At 37.1% G+C, this 23,622-nt stretch overlaps 1 protein-coding gene and 1 long non-coding RNA gene across 2 annotated transcripts in view; one reads left to right on the top strand and one right to left on the bottom strand.

Moving 5' to 3' along the window:
• Positions 1–23,622, bottom strand: part of HPSE2 (heparanase 2 (inactive)) — a 674,568-nt gene that overhangs the window by 472,316 nt on the left and 178,630 nt on the right. The gene's annotated exons all lie outside the window — the stretch shown is intronic.
• LOC132685043 (uncharacterized) overlaps positions 1–23,622 on the top strand; it is a 28,947-nt gene that overhangs the window by 3,970 nt on the left and 1,355 nt on the right. Inside the window, exon 2 of the long non-coding RNA XR_009612913.2 lies at positions 4,915–4,987. This is a non-coding gene — a long non-coding RNA (uncharacterized LOC132685043). The remainder of the gene's footprint in view (positions 1–4,914; positions 4,988–23,622) is intronic.

Raw genomic sequence — 23,622 nt, 5'->3', positions numbered from 1 at the left:
TAAGCTTGTACATCTATTCTTTTGTCTTCTCCACAGTACTGACTTTGGAAAGGAAAGGGCACCTGGAGAACCAAGGACCTTCCTGTGCACTATTAATTTTAATAACCAGGAGACCATTATTTTCCTTTTTATGGACATTACACATCTATTAATGGAGCCTAAGATTGCTTAGATTGTTTTGCTGTCACACCACAATGGTTGCTCAATCAACTGCAAATTCACTTAGGTGCAAATTCATCATTTTAGTTACAAGATGTATGACATGGAAGCCTTTGTAAATTGATTAGCTGAAATCAATATACTCTTTGTGTATGGAATTTTCTCATATATCAATCCACTAACTCCTCCCAAAAAGGAAACAAATTTATTTTGGCAGGCCTTCTTCTTAGTGGCTCTTACTAATCACTATTTCTTCTAAATGTTTACAAAGCACAAGCTTAATAATTCACTACGTTGTTTTCACAGATATGGGAACATATAAATCACTCTCTTTAAAAAATGACCTTTGGCTCACATTTGATCTTCCGATTGCTTTCCCTACTTATCACATTTGTAGATGACACAGAAAGATTCTCTCATTGCTTTCTTTCTTTCTTTATGCTTTCTTTAGTCTCCCTCTTTCTTTACCCTCTTTATCCTCTAAAACTATCAATCAAACAAGTTCCTTACTGTCTTTGGCAGACACTAGCTTCCAGCAGCCATCAAGATAGTTAAGTTCTCACAATTACTATAATTTGCTCTATTAAGCTCTGTAATCTGTATTAGGAAAGTATTATCCATATCCTCTCTCCAGTCAGACAATCTGTACACAGTCATCGGATAATCAAATAATTTTTATTTGAAAAGAACTTTAGGAATCCTCTAGAAACTGAGGCTAAGGAAAGTAAAGGGTTTGTTTAAGGTCACAGAACTGGGCAGATAAAAAGTCAAAGTTCTTGACACCAAAGGTATCTTATATTGCAACACAATATCTCTCTTTCTCACACACACACAATTTCAAGTGCACATAACTTCACTTCTCCTTTTATCCTCAGCCAAATGCTCTTCCCATATTCAAGAGTGCTTATTTCACAAAACCCATTCTTTGACACATTCACTCATGCAACAAGTATTTGTTGAACACTTACCAAACAGTATTACTATTGCCTATTTGTGAACAACTTTATGTTAGTACAACTTATCTTTAATCCAGTACACTCCTAAGAATCTACAATGTCAAAATCCGTGAGTCAAAAATAAATTATATTCAACTGTGAAATCCAACCAATAAATAGGAAGTACAGCATAAACTATGATCCATCAACATAATGGAATAGTATGTAGCCATTATGTCATCATTCTGATTGCTACCTCGAAAGATGTGGAATATTTATTACATAATATTAAAAGCAAGATAGAAAGCATAGGTAAATACAACTGTAAGTCTGTAGATGTTTGGGTGATGTGGAAGAGGCCTGGAAGAGAATATACAAAAATCCATGAAGTAAATAGGATTGTGGGTAATTATTTTCCCTCCTCAAAGTTTCTCTTTAATCTCATATTGATTTTTTTAATGTCAAACCTTTTTTAGAGGAAACTTAATTATATCTAAAGGGAGAGAATTAGATAATACTAGTCTCTTGTTTTGCATTTATAGTCTACACTGTAATATTTCATTTTGCCCAATTCTCCAAACTGGCTGGCGATGAAGCTAGAGTAGAGACAAGAGTCTCTATTTTACAAATATACAGATGAGACTATGCCTTTTACATTCATAGGGAAAAACAAGAACAAAAGCATAAACCAGGTACTTTAGAAGGATTTTTGTTTCTAACTCTCAGATCATCCTCCAAAACCTGGTATAACACTCCACACACACATTGTAACCAGGTAGTTTTCTTGAGGATTGCCAAATTTGGCCTCTGCCTTTTCCCACAACCAACATAAACCAAGATGGATCAATCAGTCTTTCCTTGGCATTTATTAAAATGGAACTTGGGAAAGAAATCCAGTTCCTTTCTGGTGGCAAAGGTGTCTCGAGATGTAAGAAATAGGACCTGGTGGTGAGCAAGCTTCCAGCCAAGTGAAAGAAGCTGGTCTAAGAAAATGAAGCTGACCAGAGACTAACAGAGTTTATACATGGAAAGAGACAGTTCTCCTAACATTGCAATCTCTGCCTCAACTGTGCTCCTTTCTGAAGTTAACTGAATTGATGAATTTCTACTTTCTTTGGCTGCCTAAATTTGTCTGAGTTGGGTTTATGTCACTTGAAATAAAAAAGTCATTTCTAATATAGCAGATGTTATTATTCCCAATTTATACATAGGAAACCGAAGTTTCAGAAAAATTAAATAGTATCACAAAATGAGTAACCACAAATCTTTTCCATAAAAACAAATTGCATCCCTGGAAAGAAAAAAGCAGCTAAATGAAAAAGGCATAAAAAAGGGAAAACACAAAACAGGCAGAAGCATAGCAAATGGGAAAAAATGTGTAAAAATACCAGTAAAAAAATATATATATATACATTTAAATATATCTGTGCATATATATATATATATATATATATATATATATATATATACACATACATATACATACACACACACACACACACACACACACACACATATAGTAACATCATTTATGTCTAGTTGAAACTAAGAAAAGATAAAGTGTTTCTATACTAAGTTAGGACGCAAAACTTTTGAGAACAGCTGATTCCATCCTAGAGCTTGCTTCCTTTATTCTTTTTTATGTACAGTGTATCCAGAAGCTTAAGGCTCTCGCTGCCTCAAGGTCTCTCATATGGGCCTTTCCATAGAAGATATAAAACATGGCAGCTTTCTTCTAAACAAGCAAGAAAGAAGGCAAATGAGAATGCCAAAAAGAAAGTCTTAGCAAGATTAAAGTCATGGTCTTTTGCAACCTAGCTCTGAAGTGACATACCATGTTTTCCCATATTCTATTCTTTACAAGTCACTTGGTCCTGCCCACACAGAGTGATTAGCCAAGGGCATGAATACTAGGAGATGGTAAGACATTTCAAAACTGGCCATTCTTGCTACCTCAAATGGTGATGTTTCTTATAATGGATAAAGTCTTAGGTTCATTGAAAAACAGTAGGAAGGGAGAGCCTGGGTGGCTCAGTCGGTTAAGCATCCGACTTCCGCTCAGGTCATGATCTCGTGGTCCATGAGTTCGAGCCCCGTGTCAGGCTCTGTGTTGACAGCTCAGAGCCTGGAGCCTACTATTCTGTGCCTCCCTCTCTCTCTGCTACCTCCTTGATCATGCTCTGTCTCTCTCTGTCTCTCAAAAATAAATAAATGTTAAAAAATTAAAAAAAAAAAGAAATACAGTAGGAAGTACAGTAAATATTTGTTGAACAATTAAAATGAATGAAAAAGATAAAATGTTACTGTCCTTTTTCACAGAATCAATTATAATTTTCCTCCTACGTTATCAACATTTCTAAATGCTTCTGACCATCTCTGTGGTTGTACCAACTTCCCTAAAATTGACATTCTTGTTTTGTCAGTGCAACACTGATGTGCTCACTCAATAAACAAATCAACATTTCCATCTCAACTCATTCAAGAAGATGAGCAATTCAAAAGATACGTGGTGGGGGAGGTGAAGGAAAAAAATAGGGAGAAAGCCAAACCATAAGAGACTCTTAAAAACTAAGAATAAACTGAGGGTTGATGGGGGGTGGGAAGGAGGGGAGGGTGGGAGATGGGCATTGACGACGGCACCTGTTGGGATGAGCACTGGGTGTTGTATGGAAACAAATTTGACAGTAAATTTCATATTAAAAAAAGAGAAATTCAATAAAAAAAGAGATACATGATGAGCTAACAATATGCTAAAACCACATAGCAGCATGGCAATTTTTAGCACATTAAGAAGTGGCAAGACTTTTTCCCCTTTACTTGCTCTAACTATTGGCATCGCTGTTCACACACACACTGATTGCTGCAATAACTCTATCTGGACAACGGCATAACTACAGAAACACTGCAGCGCTGGCTCTAACAGAGCAGAGAAGCAGAGTTTTTATCCTACCCAGTACCACGAAGATATGCTGATCATTCTTACAGAGCTGGTTTTTGTTTTTTTTTTCTGAGAAAATATACTGTCTTTGTAAAGAAATGACAAAGTCACCATATGTAATACGTGGAGCCTCTGGACAAGATGTTCTTCCAAGAAAGTCTCCTTCCTTTGCATGCAAGCAAAGGGTCTGCTTTGGAGAAGCACCAGGGAAGTGACAAAAAAAAATAATACATGAGGTATAATATTTGGCCATATTGTGCACAGGGCTAGAAGGAAAGATGCAAAAAAGCGTAGTGTAGCTGACTTCAAAAGGCTTAAGAAGACAGATAAACTGAGTGTGCAGCAAAACATGACAGTAGCTTTATTAAGAAAATAGGAATTTTGAAGATGTTTTAAAAGACTTGCTATCTATGAGGGTCTCTTAATTTCACAGGAATCCTGTATGCTGTTTTTCATCCTTAGAAGCTCCCCGCGGGCAAGAACAGAGCATTATTCCTCTGTGTGTTTCCAAGTGTAGTGTCCTATACCGGAGGTGATTAGTAAATAAATAATAACAAAGTTAACATTTATTGATGACTTAGATAACCAAATTCTCTCAGATAACCAAGTTTAATATAGTTTACCCAACTAAATCTCCACAACACTTTAAATAGCTATTATCATAACCCCATCTTACAGATGAGGCAATGAAGACTTGGAGAAATAAAGTGACTTGCCCAAGTTGATGTAGCTATAATCTGTGGAGCCAAGACTCAAGCCCAGAGAGCTGATTCCAAAGCCTTAACCACTCTTAATTCTATATTTAATGGTTGCTAACCTGAATCATTGTTCTTAATTATAGAGGGGGATGATGAGTGACCTCTTCTGGATTCTGTTTTACAGGATTTTGTTTCTCATGTGTCACGGACATAAAGAACAACTTACTGTCAGAGGTGGCCTGCCTTTCACAAATGAGGTACTAAGCAGATCACCTCTCGTTCCCATTCCCACCATATACCATATGTGTACAAAGAAGGTGATCAAGAAAGCAGAGGGCCACTGAGGAAAGATTCCTTGCTTAAAAGGCTCAGTGTGTGTGTGTGTGTGTGTGTGTGTGCGCGCGCGTGTGTTTGGCAAAATGTGACAAGACTGGGGATGGGGGGAGTGGGGAAGGAGAGAGAGACTGGCTGCAACAAACCTTACTTTAAATGGTAAATCCTGAGGCACCTGGGTGGCTCCGTTGGTTAAGCACCTGACTCTTGCTACCAGCTCAGGTCATGACCTCAGGGTTGTGAGAGTGAGCCCTGTGTCAGGCTCTACATGTTGAGCCTGCTTGGAATTCTCTCTTTCCCTCTCTCTCTGCTCCTCCCCTACTCGCATGCTCACTCACGTGCTCTCTCTCTCAAAATAAATAAATAAACATAAAAAGTAAAATAAATGATAAATCCTTCCTCCTCCAACTTAAAGTTATTAGTTATTCACAACTTTGAATTACTTTGATCAGTTTGTTTTAGAACTAAAAGAATTCCTGCTGCTCTGGCCAAAGAAAATGACTAGTAACTGAGGACAAAGGCTCTGATGATAAAGTAGTTGTATTTACCAACTCAGACTGCTATAACAAAATACCATAGAGTAGGTACCTTACACAACAAAAATTTATTTTCTCACAGTGCTGGAGGCTGGAATTCCAAGACGAGGAAGCCAGCATGGTCAGGTTCTGGTGAGAGCTCTCTTCCTGGCTTGCAGACAGCCTCCTTCTTGCTGTTCCTCACATGGCCTTTCCTCAGTGCTTGTGTGTAAACGAGCTCTCTTAGCTCTTCATTTTCATAAGGCTACCTATTCTATAGGATTAGGACCCCATCCTTATGATCTCATTTAACCTTAATTACCTCCTAAAAGCCCTATCACCAAATACAATCATACTGGTGGTTAGAACTTCACATACAAATTTGGCGGAGACAATTCTGTCCACAGCAGTAGTGGTAATAAGTTCTGAGAAAGAAGATTCACTAATAACACCCAACCCACACTTTCTCTTCTCCCTCTTCTGCCAGAGCTCCAAATAAGTCCAAGGGACTGTTATATAGTTGAAAAAAGATGCTCCCAAAAGGTATAGTTACATACTGGTCAAAAAGATGCCTGGTGGGCATTGGGGTTGCTTCTTATGCAAGAGAGCTAATCTTCCTTCTGGTAGCAGGATTGACCTGGTAGTTCTGAGATATCCAATAAAAGTCTTCATTTGTAAGATATCAGCAGGAATTAGAATTCATCTGATGCTCTCCTTGGGGGAGAGGGGCCATGGGATAGTTGTCTTTCTATGTGACTGGAACCTTGCTGACTTGGCCTCATAGCCACATGGATATGTCTAATCCAGTTCTGCCACCATGACTAGCAACCCTTTGGCCTTGTAAGTGCCGGCTTATACCTTACCATGCTTCTGTCCAACACAGCAGGGACCTGGGAAGACAGCCATTTCAGTGTTCACACTGCCTGAGCCTGGTCCCTTCTCCCCACCCCCAACCCAGGTCAATGCACTGTGATATTCTATATTAACCACTCAGCTCTGCTTAAGACTTCTGGGCCCACTTGGTTAGAGCAAAAGAACACCAGTCCACAGTGAGGTAGTGGAAAGGATAGACTATTTTGTAATTTAAGAAATTGGGGGAGATAGATAAGACTTATCTGCATGATACTTATTCACATGGTTTTTGCCAGGATTAAAAATGTAATATTAGCCAAGTGGTGACTATAACATCAAATGTATAATAAGCACTCACTAAGTAGTAGTCATTATTATTAAAAAGAATCATGAAGATAGAGGAAAAGAGCCCTAAGAGCTTGCAGAAGTGCAGGAAAATGCGAAGGCCTAAGAATCTCCACTGAGAGCCCTAGTGTCACCAAATATATCACTAAAACTCTTCTTGATTAAACATTCATTTTAGTAAGATACCAAAGCTTCTTCAAAAATGACAACACTAATAGCATTAGGTAGAACACAGTGAGCTTTAAGTTTTAAAAGTCACCAATTGGTTGAAATTACTTTCTGACATTTCTGAAGGTTCTTTACTTCCTATGCTTTTATTTTTCTACAAAAGAAAGGAAATCTTCAGATTGATTTCAGTGTAGATATTTTCCTATGGTCTTTATAACTTTGGTGTAGAAAGCCTACTGATGTCTCTGAAGAAATGTAATGAAAGAGACTGCTTCTTTCATTTTGAAATGTGAGATAAAGTACGGCATTGTTGGTGCCCACACAGAAGTGACAGACTATACTTCTACTAAATATACCATTTGCTAAGCATCTCTAAGTGTGAGCCTTGTGTGAATGCTGAGGAGACTGAGTTAAAGGAGTCCTAAGGGGATAACTGTGCTCTCCAACTCTGTCCTTGACATAATATCTTCTTGCATTCTCTCCACATTTCCTTCTACTCTCATAATCCTCCTCCAATATTTGCTCCAACAAAACCCTGAAACCTCTTACCCTTCATAATCTACCCTCACCCTTTCAAGTGTGGAGATTTCATTCTCATGTCTGTGAGCACAATATATTTTATCATTTCTTCTCACAGATTCCCTAAACACATTAATACCATTTGGTTCTGGATTGTTCCTCATTTTCCTCCCTTAAAACATTAGAAATATTTTGGAGTTAACAAATATTCCTTGGTTCTCCACTACTTGCAAAGTAGGCTAAGTATTTTCTCATAATAAGAGTGGTTGTCTTTGAATCACTTTTAGGGAAATCTCATGTGCTTTTCTGAATGGAGTCAAAAGAGATGACAAGCTGAACACCAGTTATCAATGTTCAGTCACTGGAATACTGGGAACACAGCTCTACAAAGCATCAACTTTGTCCCATTTAGCACATTAGTGAGAAATAAATGAAATTAAAATATTTTATTCTATTTAAAGCAGCAGTATAAGTTTGAAGTATTACATAAACCCAAGCATTTTCTACCTTCTTTCTTTCTTTTTTATTTTTTTAATGTTTTTATTTATTTTTGAGACAGAGAGAGACAGAGCATGAGCATGGGAGGGGCAGAGAGAAAGGGAGACACAGAATCTGAAGCAGGCTCCAGGCTCTGAGCTCAGCACAGAGCCCGACCTGGGGCTTGAACTCATGGACTGTGAGATAATGACCTGAGCTGAAGTCAGAGATTTAACCAACTGAGCTACCCAGGTGCCCCTTCTTTCTTTCTTTTTTAAAGTTTATTTATTTATTTTGAGAAAGAGAGAGGGAGGGAGGGGCATAGAGAGGAAGGGAGAAAGAAAATCCCAAGGAGGCTCTGCACTATTAGAGGGGCTCTGCCCCCATGAGATGTGGGCTCTGCCCCCATGAGATGTGGGCTCTGCCCCCATGAGATGTGGGGCTCAATCTCATGAACTGTGATATCATGATCTGAGCTGAAATCCAGAGTCCAACGCTTAACCAACTGAGCCATCCAGGTGCCCCTACCTATTTCTTTCTAATGTATGTATACTTTAGGTTATATTGTAGTAAACTAAAAATAATTCAAATTTGATTGCTTTAGGTACTTAGAGAGGATAATAGATGTCCCCCTCAAAACAAAATTAGAAATGATGGTTAAATTGAATATTAAAACTCAATGGATCAAAATATCAATGATATATAAAACTCTAAGACTAGAAAGACCTATTTAAATACATAACCATATCCAAAGAAAGAAGTTGTGATCAGAAGAAGATTGATTAGCTATAGGAGCAGAATCACAGAAGGAAATACTGATATAAGTAGGGGGAATTTTAGCCTACAGAACAATTTCAACAATTTCAATAATTTTCAATAATTTTTATTGAGTACCTACTAGACATCATTTTGGATCTGAAGACACCATAGTGAACAGGGAAGCTAAAGCCCATCTCCCAGACCTTACATTCTAGATGGAAGGGACAAACAATAAAGAAAGAAAGGAGAAATTCCAATTGTTAAAAAGTTCCATTAAGAAGACAAACCAGAGAATAATGTTATGATAAAGCATAGTGTGTGTAGGCAGGGGAGGGATATTTAAATTGGTTTGGTATAGGTTTGGATGAATATACAAAAGATAGTAGTGGCTTAAATGAGATGAAGTTTCTTTTTCTCCCACTTAAAAGAGGCCTGTAAGTACACAACCCTGGGTTATTTGAGAAATTCATCAGAGACTCAGGCTTTCCAGATCTCTGCTGTACCATCCTTAGTAAATGCCCTTTTTCCCCATGACCCAAAATGACTGCTAGAGCCCAGTCACTGTATTTGATATTCCAGGGAACAAGATGGAAAGGGGGAGAAAGAAGGACATATCTTTTTCCTTTTAGGTACCGTTTTCAAAGCACCACATAGCACTTTGTCTTACATTTCATTGGCCAGAACTTAAAGGACAGCATCGAGCTGTAAGAGAGGCTGGGTAATAGAGCCCTTTGGCTGTGTGGCAATGTGCCTAACAAGGGGAGAAAGGGAGAGAAGATATTGGAAAGCAAAGATCTTTCTTACTGAAGGTGGTCTGGAAAGGCCTCTCTGAGGAGCTAACATGGCCTGAAGCCTCAATGATGAGAAGGAGACAGCCATGAAAAGATGTGGAGGTAGAACATTTCAATCAGAGAAAAGGACAAGAGCAAAATCCCCAAAGTGAGAATGAACTCTGCATATCTCTGGAATCAAAGAAAGCTAGGGCACTGAAAAAACTGAGGGAAAGGATGCTACAACATGAAGTCAGGAGATTAGCATGTTAGACCTTATGATGGTCACAGTGATGAATTCAAATTGGGGTATTTTCAGTCCCCTTAAAAGGGTCATCCTCATTGTGATAAGGATGAATATGAGACCATCAAACATGTGATTAGCCCAAGACATGTGATTTATCTACGCTCCATTGTGGTGCCTACAGGCCTGCTGAGCAGTGTTCTCATTTTACATACTCCATCAGTAAAGTGGCTTCTGGTTCTTGAGTCCCACTCTCCTCCCCCGACTTCCTTGGCAACTTTTCTCAGTTGTTGCATTGGAAGGCTTGGGCTTTAAGAAGACTGTGGAAGCATGTCATGAACAGAAATACAATTCAAGGTAGTTAAATCCTGAATTCCCTCAAAATAAACAATCGGCCAAGTAAGATAAGATTTCACTCTCAGCATCCAAGAAAAGTACTCAGAAAAGACTCTCTTAACCTTTGTTTGCAATAAAATAAACAGCTCAACAGTTTCCCTTCTGTTTCTCCCACATTTCATATTGGGGTTTGTGGGAAGTGTTCACATCTGCAGAGAGAAGAAAGGGAGCAGCTGGAGAGGCTGTCTCATCTTCCAGCATTTGTTCTCTATAAGCTTTGACAATTGGAGTCACAGAACTTTAAGAAAGTTTAGCTGTTTAAAGATGGATCTAGATTCCCAAAAGATCAGTAGAGTTGTTAACAAAATAATGCCCTATAAGGTGAGTATCTTAGAGGTCTTTCATTGTCTCCACAAATGTCACTCACTCACACACTCAAATACACATACACACTCACACACATACACACATACTTGTATACATTTAAATACATATACAATAACTAAACCAGGCCAATTAATTTGCATATGACATATTTTTAATGCATTTGTAGAACCTAGCTGGGCATTCTAGAGAAGAAGTTAAAGTCAAGGATTAGTCAAACAAACAAATAGAATTTAAAAAAAACATACAAGGAAAATGAGGTCACACAGAGAACCATGAAACAAAAAAGAAGGTGATGCAATAGGAACAGTCAAACTTCAATTAAATGAATGAAAATTACATGATTATTATTCATACGCTCTACTATTGAACATTTACTATAGTCTAGGCAATGTGCTAAACACTTAAATTACCTTATCTCATTTAAAATAATAATGTCAAGAGACAGGTACTGTTATTACACATATTTATAGTTAAGGAAACTGAGTGCAGAGACATTAAATATTTTGCCAAGTCTGAGAACTAGTAAGTGATGTGGCTGGACTCAAACCAGATCTGTCTGAGTCTTAGGCTTCTCATGCTTATGTGATACTCATATGCCATAGGGGTTAGGAAGAAGGGAGGAAAATGTAAAATTTAGCTACATTAATATTAAAATTTTATAATATTTCTACTGGATTATATTCCTATCACAGCTCACCTGAAGTATCATGTCAAATTTAGGACCAAAACTTAAAGACACAGACTTGAAGAGTTAGGAGGTACTGGCTCCCACTACTGCTAGCTATGTGACCTATGAGAACCTCAAGTTCTCCATGGCAAAGTGAGAAAAATATCTACTTTACAGAGTTGATGTGAAGACTGAAGATAATGTGTATGAAGGGAAAAATACAGTGTCTGGCATACAGCAAACAGAAAAAGGCACTAAAAATATGGCAGCCAATATATTTATGACTATTATTCTGAGAGGATGACGACTAGGGTATTGATCATGCTTTCTGAACATTAGTATGAGATGTGAACTCACACTTTCTAAGGGAGTGGTTTCATAACTGCTTTGCATTCTGCTACAAATTACAATTCATACCAAGTTTAAGGTTGAGCTCTTCTGAGGCAAACAAGATAAATCTTTTAAATCTAGTAATTTCACACTCCCCAGAGAACTAAGAGGGACTCTCTCCAGTCTCTTGTCAAAATTATCTCTGAAAAAACAGTCAGTGGGAAAGGAGTCCCAGTGGCTGCTGATATGTTGCCAAGTCCAACACCCGTATCTCTTCAAAGGTCTAGCCCATAAAGAAATATCACTTTGTCTTGACTGACAGCATTTATCTTGGATTTCAAAGTATCAAAGCACTGTTGGTGCCCAAGATGTTTTGTTAAATGATACTAATGTGTTCAATGATCTACATTTGAAAGGCTGTATTTCTGAAGCTGATAAACTCCCCCAAACCCTACTAGTGAAGACCATTTTCAGTATATAAATGCCATCTGCATTCAAAAAACACCCATTATTCACATCCTGCAGAAGCATTCATAGCCTAAAGCCCACTCACAGAGGATAGGGGGTGGAGGCCCTCCTGTAGATGGAGACAACTAAGAAGTCCTTAGAAACACAGGAAAACTACCATCCAGCTCATCCTTACCTCTAGAGCCTAAATGAGTTCTGGGGCAGAAAAACAGAACTGTAAAATAGAAGCCAGTCTTCCTCCTTCTCTTACTACTGTCACCATAGAAACCAGTATGTTTCTGTGCACAGTTTTTCCACGAGACTATCCTTGCCTCAGATTCTACCAGCCAAAAGTCCCAGACACCAATTCTTCCATGAAATCTGCTTCTTTTCTACTAAGACCATATCTATCAGACCTAAAATCTGGACTGCTGAATCAGCAAAGTATTTCCAAAGAAGTGAGACTGGTATCATGAGTGGTTAAGAGAAGTCATTAAATAGCATTGAATCACAGGGTGAGAAAGCCATTCCATTTTCAATTCTTTTTCTGATTTTCTGATTTATTAAGAAGTCCCAGTGCCATGCTATATTGTCATTAGCATGTCTCCAACACTTGTTAAGTTTTTTTTTTTTTTTAAGGACTTGGTTTCAGTGCCAAGGAACAGGCAACACTACCTACATAGAATTTAATAACCCTATTTTGTTTATACTGTCTTTATTTTTAGTTACTGTCTTTTTATGGCAAGAGAACTAGTTTTCCATTTATAGTAGTAAGATAAAGTTTACTTTCTTAATTCATTTATTTGAATTATTTAAGTTAAAAAGATGAATCAACTATAAAACTGGTATGCAGATAAGGGGAAAATTATGTAGGTGGGTTGAAAATGATTAACTGTGGAAGATACTAGTTACTATATAATTGGAAAACAGATTTAAAAATGTATCCCTCTACTACCCTAGGGGAAAACTAATCTCTCCCTCATCTGTGGTCCCACAGCTCTGTTTGTACCTGTAATACAGCATGAATTCATCTTCTATGAATTATAGTTAGCTATGTACATTTCTCATTATCCCTAATGGAGTTAGCTCCTGGAAATCTTGTCCATTTTTTATAGATCCCCTCTCTGTTACACAGAGTACATTCTCTGTGAATGTTTGTTGAGTTGGGAACCTAATTCACCTTGGTCCCAGCTGTAGAGTATTGGGAGTCACTTTAAGGATCCTCAGGAGCAACAAAACATAAGATTTCTCTACAGCACACAATCTTCACTACTTGCATTAAAGATCAGTCAATAAACAATCAAGACAGACTTACTAAACTTCCATCATGTTAAAGCCCTTTTGGATATGCATAAATAACAAGATACTTTTATAATTTTTTGATGATTATAAAAGTTACATATGCTAACTGTAGATAATTTAGATGATGCAAAAAGCAAAGACAAAGAGGTATATAAATACACATAAATAAACCACAATTCCCACATCTGCACATATCTACTATTAACATTTTAGAATGTTTTCTTCCAGCCTCTTTGCTGGTTTGTTTTCAGCACTGAGAATGCATTTGTGTATTAAATTGTGTCTCCGCCTTTCATCTTATTCACCTGCATATTCACTCTTGGGCCAGTTTGTGTTTTACTTGTTTTCTATGTACCAGCAACACGAATGACTAAATATGTAGAAACATCAAGAAATACTGAAGTATGGGTATAAATGACCCTTCTAGACTTTTGCCGAGTAGAGGCATTCCATAACTTAACAGGAAACATAAGGAGTTTCAAAAAAGATGTGTTAAAATGTTTCTTTAGATGGAGAACAGCAATGATGGCAGTTTCCAATTAAGGATTAGTCACAGAACCGTGGACTGTGCAGGCTGGAAAAAGGCTTAAGAAATGCCTTTATAGACTAGGAACCAAAGGTCAAAATAAAGTTAATGACCTAGTAAAGAACACTCATTAGGAACAGCAGGCTCTATTATCTAGCCTCAATGCCAGATGGAGATAAAATATTTTACATTATAATGTAAGTCAATGGGAAACACAGGTGAATGTTCACACAACCTAAGAAGAGCATATCTATTGTTAAATGAGGAGCACCTGCATAGCTCAATCCACACAAAAAGTTTTTCCTCACCCCAGTGCCCAACCAAGGACACAGCCCTCAATTATTGTTTTGGTAATGATGTGGATTAGTCTCTCTGTCAACAGACTCTCCTACTTCTCACCTATCCTCCGCATGACCACCAGAATAATCTTTATAAATTTATATATAAATTTTATATAAATAATTATACATAAATTTATATATAAATATAAAAAAATAATTCATAAATACTATTTTCATCATGTAATTCCCCTTATCACGCTATCTTTAATGGGCACTGTTGGCTAAAAAACGAAGTTCAGATTTCACATTCAGGTCCTCTGAAACCTATTTCCACCAAAGATTCTTATTTTGGGACTGTTTGTAAGAAATTGCACAGGAAAGTAGAAACGAGTACTAGACTCCGAGTCAGGAGATAAGGGGCTAAAATACCAGTTTTGGCTGCTTGCTAATCAGGTGATCCAGGGCAAGTTATTTAACCTCCATGAATCTGTTTCCTTACCTATAATATAAAGATAAGTAATATTTTTTTCATATAGTTGGGGTAAATAAAAATTAAAAGCAAAATTAACATGCTTGACACATGGTAGGTATTCAGTTGAAGTCAGCTGAATATGAGTATCAGGTTTCTTCTACCTATAAAATTCAAGGTTTCCCTTCCCCAATCGGTCTCTCCACTCCAATCCAACTCCCATATTTACTTCTCCCAAACAAGAAATTCTGCTGGGCTGACAGCTTGCTCAGAGCCTGGAGCCTGTTCTGGATTCTGTCTCCCTTTCTCTCTGCCCCTCCGCCGCTCACACTCTGTCTCTGTCTCTCTCAAAAATAAATAAACACTAAAAAATAAAAAATAAAAAATAAACAAAAACAAGAAAATTCTTCCATTTTCTAGTGCCCCTCCTCTACATCTACACAGATATCACCATCCTTCAAGTTCTCTTCAAAACCTACCCTACTGTGTAAAGTCTATAACAAAGCCTTAGTTAAAAATAGACACTGTTCCTTCTAAGCACTCAACTCTCTTAACTTATCCTTGCCTTGTATCATGAACTTTTCATGTATTCAGAATGTATCATCCTAGCAGTATTACATGTCCTTGAGGGCTACTCTTCTGCACTGTTCCTCTTTATATCTCTCATTCATTCAATCATTCATGGAAAGTCCTTGTTGATGAGCACTGAGTTACACTGAGTTCTAAAGGATTAGCAAAAGTTGGCCAGGCAAATAGAGGGAAGAGGGGCTTCCAGATGGAAGGAATAGCTAGAGTGGAGGTCCTGGGGCCAGTAACAAACAGCTTGGCAATTTATGTAACTGAAAAAAAGAAATGAGGTAGAGAAACAGAAAGGAATCAGACTAAAGTAAGGTGGAAGAAGAAGTAGTTCCTTCCCCTGAGCATATTCTACCAAAGTGCCACATTTTTTAAAGATGCCAGTAATACACTGAATTATAGCTGTTAATATTACAATGAAGACTTCAGAGGTAGCAATATGAAAGCTACCAAGGTGACAAAAAAAGGAGGCTGTTAAATGGTGGTGCTTTTTTAAATTACAGTTATTCTACCAACCAATGGTAAGGCTCCCTCAATCTACTTCCTCCCTAACCCTCCCCACTCCAACTCAGTTGACTTTTTTTTTCTTTCTAACTTGCTGATACAGGTTTGATTTCAATCACTTAAAGTAGAGCAATGTTTTGATCTCAGTCACTAATGACAAGGGACTAATCTTTAGAAGAGCAGAGAGGAGGCTTTGTTTGCATGTGGACAAACAACAGATTTTTATACTGCCTCTATCTCACTGGTCTTGGTATATTTTACTTTCTGATAGTGCCTATTTTATGAACAGTCATTAAACCTAATCTTGACATTACTCTGTTACCCATAAACGTTTTACAAATTGAAATCATCTTCTACCTTAAATTTTCTATTGGGGTTACGTGTAGACCTCCTTCGAGGCTGGAGTTCAGATCATGCAGATCATGCATCTTCTGGGCTATGAAAAAAAAGTTAGGGTTTTATGAAAGGGAGTGTATGATCTGGTTTACATTCTAAGATTATCTCTGCCATATGAGCCATGCTTTAGAGGAGAGAGCAGTCAGGAGAAGGTAAAAGACTCCAAAATGTTTTCTTCTGCGTTTTAAGCTTCAGTTTCCAATAAGCTCAAAAGATGATATGAATACAACACACACAAGAGGAGGTCATATTTTCTTCTCTCCACTTAAAGCTAGTGGAAGTCTTCCTTCTACAGGTTTTCCCTTATCTAAGCCTTGAGCTACTGAAATGTGAACTGTCTCCAAACCATCTAAATTTGAAACTTCCCTATGTTTTGTCTCAACACAAATACAGGCTCTTTCTGGGAAAGTCTGAGGAGAGCTCATGAGATATTTGTGTGTTTTATTTAGTTTTTCAAGTGGAAAAACAATAGACATTTCCCTGTTTAAAAGAAAAAACAAATCTGTTGACTTACATACAAATAACTCAAACCAGCTGACCTTTAAAATGTCAAACTTCACATGTGGTCAAGCTTCAGACAGACTCTAAGCTAAGTTTGGAAAAAAAATAATTTCAATGATGAACTGGTAAAGCAAGTAAAGTAAAATATTTGGATGATGATTCAGTTGAGTAACCACTAGTGACCCCAAACTGCCACTTGTTACGGATAGATGCCTTGTAAGATTTTAACTTGGGAGAGTTCAGAAATGACCCAATTATGGTGGGTGTCTTTCCAAACTGACCAGGGGCTAGAAGCAAGAGGAGAGGGAGTATCTGATCCACTCAAGATTGAAATGCTTAGGCCTTAGAGAATACTGGAAACAAGTCTATCATACACATGACTCATTTACTCCTGGATTAAATAATGAATTTTTTAGATCAAGCACTAAAATCTTTATAGGACTGAAAACTTAGTCCTACACATCTCTCACCATGTAATTAAAAATAAAAACAATTATTAACCTGTAAAGGAAAAAAAGTATAAGGAAGCCCAACGAATTTCTAATTTTCTCCTTTGTGGCCACTTTTATGCCTTTTTTAAAAAGATATTTTTCTGGTGAACCTTTTTTTGTTAGCACCCTAAGCATATGCATAGTTTTCCTTTTGGGTAATCAGCACTGTCTGGATCCCCATAGCTATGTTGTTTGGGTTTCTGATCATCAGTATTCCCTGACTTCTATAAAGTTACTACACATCTTCCTTGACTTACAATGGTGTTATGTCCCAATAAACCCATCGTAAGTCAAAAATATCCTAAGTCAAAAAATCATTTACACCTAACCTGCCAAATACCCAAGCTTAGCCTAGCTGACCTTAAATGTGTTCAGAACACTTACAATACTTTATAGTTGGGCAAAATCATCTAACCTGAAACCTATTTTATAATAAAGTATTGAATACTTGATGTAATTTATTGAATACTCAAAGTGAAAAACAGCATGGTTGTATAGGTGCAGAATGGTTATAAGTATATGGATTGTTAGCCTCCACCCCCTGCACCTGCCCCCCACCCCACCCAGATCCCATGCCTGACCAGGAGCTGTGGCTCATTGCTGCTGCTGCCAAGCGTCAGTAGACAGTGTCATACTATATATTGCTAGCCCAGGAAGACATCAAAATTTAAAAAACAAAGTACAGTTTCAACTGAATGTATATCACTCTCACACCATGGTAAAGTTGAAAAATTATAAGTCAAGCCATCTTAAGTCAGGGACCATCTATTATAGAGACTCTTATGAAAGTACATGTTTACATAAATCAAAGTCACTTTATATTACCAGATAATTAAGTGGCTATCTACAATAAAAAGGGGGTGGGGGTAATATGACTTCCCAATGAGATTCCTATTGGGTCTTCTCATTTGTCACATAACAAACTAACTACTCAAGGCTGAACATAATGTATATGTTTATTCACCAGGAAAAATTTATCTTGGCTGACAGAAAACTACATAAAGCCAAGTTTACATAAGCCAAGTCTTAACAAACCAAGGCTTTTTATATGAACCTTTCCTTTTTCCATTTGCTCTTCAGCATTAGAAAGAAAATGCCCACTGCTCATTCCTACTTCAGATAGTTAGTAGTTGCACTTGTCTGAGGCCCAATAACAACTATTTTTGCCCAGACTCCCCTTATTCTACAGGAAAAGAAAAATGCCACAAGAAGTCTCAAGGTGGCAAATGAACAAGTCTGTACTTTAACCTTCTCTTCTTTATGTGTCTGGTTTTGTCTTTCTAGGTAGGTAAGTGTTCATGTTGGTCCTTCCTTGAGGTTAACTAAAAAGCAGCATGATGAGGGTTCTAGAAGTTATCCTTGATTGAAGACAAAATGTATTATGGCATTAAGCCATTCACATCTCCATACTGTCTTTAGTTCCTAACCATTGATCCAAGAATTTGCACTAGTCTGACCTTAGAGGCCCCTTGCAACTCTAACATTTTATAATTACAGACACTTCTCTAGCTCAATGAAGGCAAGGATAAAGTTAAATTAGTGGAAAATTAATGATTTGGCAACTCTGTTCAATCAAGTGCGTTGATACTAAAAAGCACATTAACTTAAGTAATGCATCCTTTTCTCTTATCTTTGCATCCCTTGAACCAGGGCAGTGCTTAACACAAAAAACTGGCCTAAAACAGACTTTTTAATTGCCCCAAGTATCTGAAACCACCTTGCAAATTTCTTGAGTGAAAGAGGATTATTTCAGGATCAGAATGTATAAAGGCAAATGGTGATCAAACAACATGTCACATTTGTGAAAGAAAAGAAGCTTCTTATAGCATGGAGCTCAGGGTGCTTGAAGAGAGAGATGAAGCAAAAAGATGTAGTCAGGAACCAAAGTATGTGTATGTTACATTTTTAAAAGTCATTTTCCCCTCCCATAAAAGCTTAAATGAAGCCAATAAAGAATTTGACCATGGGAGTAATCAAATTTGTATTTTATATAGATGTCTCTAATTAAATTACAATCATTTGTGATATGGTGCACAGAGCCACCAAAACGGAAGCTATATTTACTTCCCTGATTCAAAGCAGTTTAAACCTTGGAGATAACAACTAAGGAACACAGGGTTACTGAGAAATAATTAGTTGTATTTTTTCTATTTATTTCAGTCATTATATAATATAAATGTACTTGGCACTTACCACTCCATGTCAGGCACCAGTTACAAAGACTAACAACAACAATAACATCAACAACAAATTTCATTCTTTCAAACAATGTGAATCTGTAGAGGAATTATAGATAATTTTTATTTTTAATATCTGTTATTATTTAATTTCTGTTATTGTCCTAACACTGTTTTGTGTTGTTTTGCTTGCGATCTCAGGTGCAGAGGGTAGAAATAATTATACTCACTTCTTGACATATCATCATTGTCAATTTTTGCAAAGCCCTTCTCTTGTTGCATTTATTTTTTTATTTCTCTTTATACTCATACCACATTCAAGTCTTCCTATCCTTAAGACAGACAATGACTTAAATGTGTGTAACATATTTTTCTTTGCATGTGCTTTTATAAATGTACATTATTTTGTGAACATTTGTATTTTTAATTCATATAAATGGTATTGTACTATTTATTGCTGTTTTCTTTTGCAATGCTTTTATGATCCATCCATATTACTATGTATAACAACAAACTGGTTGTTAATTGTTGCATAATACTTGTTGTGTAATCACCACATTTTATCTATGCATTCTCCCAGTAATGAACACCCAGACTACCCTAACTCCCTCACCACAAGTAAAACTCAACAAATACCCTGTACATGTCCCTTTATAAACCCACATGAGAATTTCCTTGGAGTAAAAAAACATGAGTGGAATTTCAAAGTCAGAGAGTAAGGATACTCTTTATTTGTTCTGCAGAATGTCTGTACTAGCCTATAATCTCGCCAGTAGTACATGAAGGTCCCCATATCCCTTGTGGTTGTCAACACTTGGCTTTATCAAACTTTCTAACTTTGCTGGTCTAACAGGTAGAAGGTAGTATCCCATTGCTTTTACAACGTGTGTCTTCAAAATTATTAATGATTTTGAGCACAGTTTCCCTAGATTTTAGGGTTTTCCCCAAAATAAATTTTCTGTTCCTATCCTTCACCTATTTTTCTTTTCTTGTTGATTCCAGGAGCTCCATATATAACCAAGATATTAATCTCTTATTGGTTATACACATTGCCTATATATTCTCTTATTCTGTCATCTGCCTTTAACTTTGGCCCTGGAGGTTTCATTGCATTAAAAACCCTTAATTTTAATTTACCACTGTTTGCCTTATGGTTTGTGCCTTAAAATTTTGTCAAGAAGTCACTTATTGAGCCCTTGGATCACACATATATTCACTTCTATTTTCTTCTATTAACTTCATGGACTTACCGTTCACATATAGGTCCACTGATTTATGGTGCCACCTTATCATACATAAGTAACACACACAAATGGATTGTTCTTTGAGATCTCTATTCTGCCCCATTGGGCTGTTTATTTGGCATTGCATCATCATTTATGCAATAAATAAAGCAACTTTGCTACTGTCTTTCCTTCTTCCTCTCCCCTCTCACTTAGCTCAACTCCCTATCAACTCCCATCCTAAAAAGCTTAAGATTGCCACCAGAAGGAAGACAATAATCCTAGTGTTATTTTTATATCAAGTCCTACCCCTATCAACATAGCAGAAAGCATTTTAGTTCCTAGAAATGTAGTTTCATTTGATGCAGTTATCTCTCAATGTATTTATAAGATATATATTTTGGGGGACAACTCCATGTGGGCATGTTCCTCATTTACAGATCAAAAACACTTTTGATAAAGATGATTTTTTTTTACTTTTTAACATTTATTTATTTTTGAGAGAGAGAGAGTATGGGGGGGGGGTGGCAGAGAGAGAGAGAGAGAGAGAGGGAGACATAGAGTCCTTAGCAGGCTCCAGATTCTGAGTTGTCAGCACAGAGCCCGAGGCTCAAACTCGTGAACCACAAGATCATGACCTGAGCCGAAGTTGGACACTCAGCCAACTGAGCCACCCAGGCACCCAAGATTTTTATATATTTTTTTAATGCTTATTTTTTGAGAGAGGAAGAGAAAGAGAGAGGGAGACAGAGACAGAGACAGAGCGTGAGTGGGGCAGGAGCAGAGATAGAGGGAGACACAGAATCTGAAGCACACTCCAGGCTCTGATCTGTCAGCACAGAGCCCAACATGGGGTTTGAACTCATGAACTGGGAGATCATGACCTGTGCCAAAGTCAGATAGTTAGCCAACTAAGCCACCCAGGCACCCCTACATGATCTTTTGTTAAGATGATAAATTATATATTTGGATTCCTGAGTCATGTAATAGTAACATCATCATGTTGAACTGTGTGTGTATTCTTCTAGATTTTACTAAGCAACCCAAAATCTTCTGTGAATGTTTTTTTCTTACAAGAACTGCAGAGGCTTCCACTGTAGAATATAATTTTGCAATGATATGTACAAATCAAGTGGGAATAATAAACTACACTAATGAACTATAAATTTAGGGTTAATTGTATCTTCCATCAATCAGCGGTTGTGGTAACCCTTACCAAGAAAACTCTTAACAAAGTAGTAACACAAAAAAATGACAGTGTTTGTAATTTTCTGTTTGAGCTATATAAGCATGATTGCCAGTATGTCAAAATTACCTGAATAAATAAGCCATCTTCTGTCTAGGTGAACTACAAGTCACAACTTTGCCACAAAGAAAGAAAAATCTTTCATAAAAAGCTGTTACTCAAGTAAAAGTGTTAAGCTGATACACTAATTTCAAAATATCCCTCCAATATATTGCTATCTAAGAATACTCAAAGAATTTCCTGCCCACAAACATCTTTGTCTCTGAAGGTAACTTCTCACATGTAATAAAGTGCTGTCTCCAAAGTAAAATACCCAAGTCCACAAAACATAAAACAGCACCTGCGATGTAAATATATTACTTCTGAACTAGATGGTTTTGATGATCACATCTTAGTGGTATCAAAAGGTAAATCCCAAATTTGCTTTAGTAAACATGAACAACTTATAAGAACAAGAATATAGCATTTTTTCACTTGGCTAATATGCTCATTTTTGTCGTTGGAATTTTCCAAAAGTATATTTGGGTAATGTTTTAAATTTGTCTGTATTTTGCAAATTGCCTTTTTTCTACCTGTCTGTATTCTGCAAATTGCCTATAATGAGCAAAATGGACAAAAGCAAAATAATTCATTTAATAAAAAAAAAACCTATACTCATCCTTATCATGCACGATATCCCCACTACCAACCCCACCACACACATACACAGTAACAAAAGAGAAGTTCAAAATATATGGGAGCTTGAGTGAGTAAAGAGAATAATCTGTAATGCTAAATAAAATACAGGTTTCTCCTGCTAGCTGAAAGTCTGGCATTCCTGTGAAATCTTTTGTAAGTCAGAATGGCATAAAGTGAAGAAATGATTACCATTTTGTAAAAGGGAAAATCCCCTTTTTTAGGTTTGCAAAAGCAGGTATTAATGTAGGTCTTTCATAAAAGCACAGTGGCTTAAAAGACACTTTCAGACAGCAGGGGAAACCTGTATCTTAATGTGGGATTTTAAAAGCCTGCATTGGATTGGGGGGGGGGGGGGGGGGCGGGGTGGTGCCTGGGTGGCTCAGTCTGCTGAGCATCTGACTCTTGGTTCTTGGTTTCTGCTCAGGTCATAGTCTCAGGGTCTTGGGATGGAGCCCAGCATCAGGCTCTGAGCTGAGCATGGAGCCTGCTTGGCATTCTCTCTCTCTCTCTCTCTCTCTCTCTCTCTCTCTCTGCCCTTCTCCCCCACTCTCTCTCTAAAAGAAAAGAAAAGAAAAAATAAAGACTGCAACTTTATAGAGAAAATAATTACCTGGTGATCAAAGAAAGAGATCATGGAAAATTCTGAGTTACATGTTAGGCATGATAATTCAACTCTGGGCCCAATGTATTCATTATAAAGTAACTGAAAACCTTACTGCTTTGGTAACTTTTACTCTCTCCAGCTAAAAGCACTAACTGAAGATGACTAGAGATGTACTATTTTGGAAGCAGGGAACTGATGCTAAATAAAGATAACATCAAACCTTTAGTAGTGGGAAAGCTTAACGTTATCAGTTTTGTTATTCTGGTATTCAATAGAGCAGATGAAATGCTAGACTTATCTTCTTTGAATGAATAACAGCTACATTAAAGCTGAATTATAGTAATTCTAAAATAATTAAATAATTATTTAAAATTTTCACTTGTGTTTGGGTGACTGCCTTTCATGCAATTTTATTAAATTTAATAGAGAAACTGCAAGAGTTGCTGAGATTATAATGTTGCTATATCTGGCTGAATCAGTTATACTCAGCTGCATACTTACAAACTAAAAATCTACTGTGAGATCACACTAATCATTCAAAGAAAAGAAACAACAGCCATCTCTTTTTTCAAGACCTTTGCCCTTATTTTTCCTGGCTATTTCTCTGTATTTCTATCAGAGGAATGAACTAGAAGGGGAGTAAGTATTCAAAGAAAAATGTAAGCAGATGTAATTTATTTGGGAAGTCTTCTCTCATATAGAGCGACCAAGTCCATGTGTTTCAAGAGCTATAAGAGCAGAAGTGAGTGAGGATAAGGAAAGATTATTC

The sequence above is a fragment of the Panthera onca genome, chromosome D2 (genome assembly GCF_046562875.1).
Source record: "Panthera onca isolate mPanOnc1 chromosome D2, mPanOnc1 haplotype 2, whole genome shotgun sequence".
Taxonomy (NCBI): domain Eukaryota; kingdom Metazoa; phylum Chordata; class Mammalia; order Carnivora; family Felidae; genus Panthera; species Panthera onca.
Note: the sequence above shows the minus strand (reverse complement) of the source record. Positions and strands in the feature narration are given on the sequence as shown.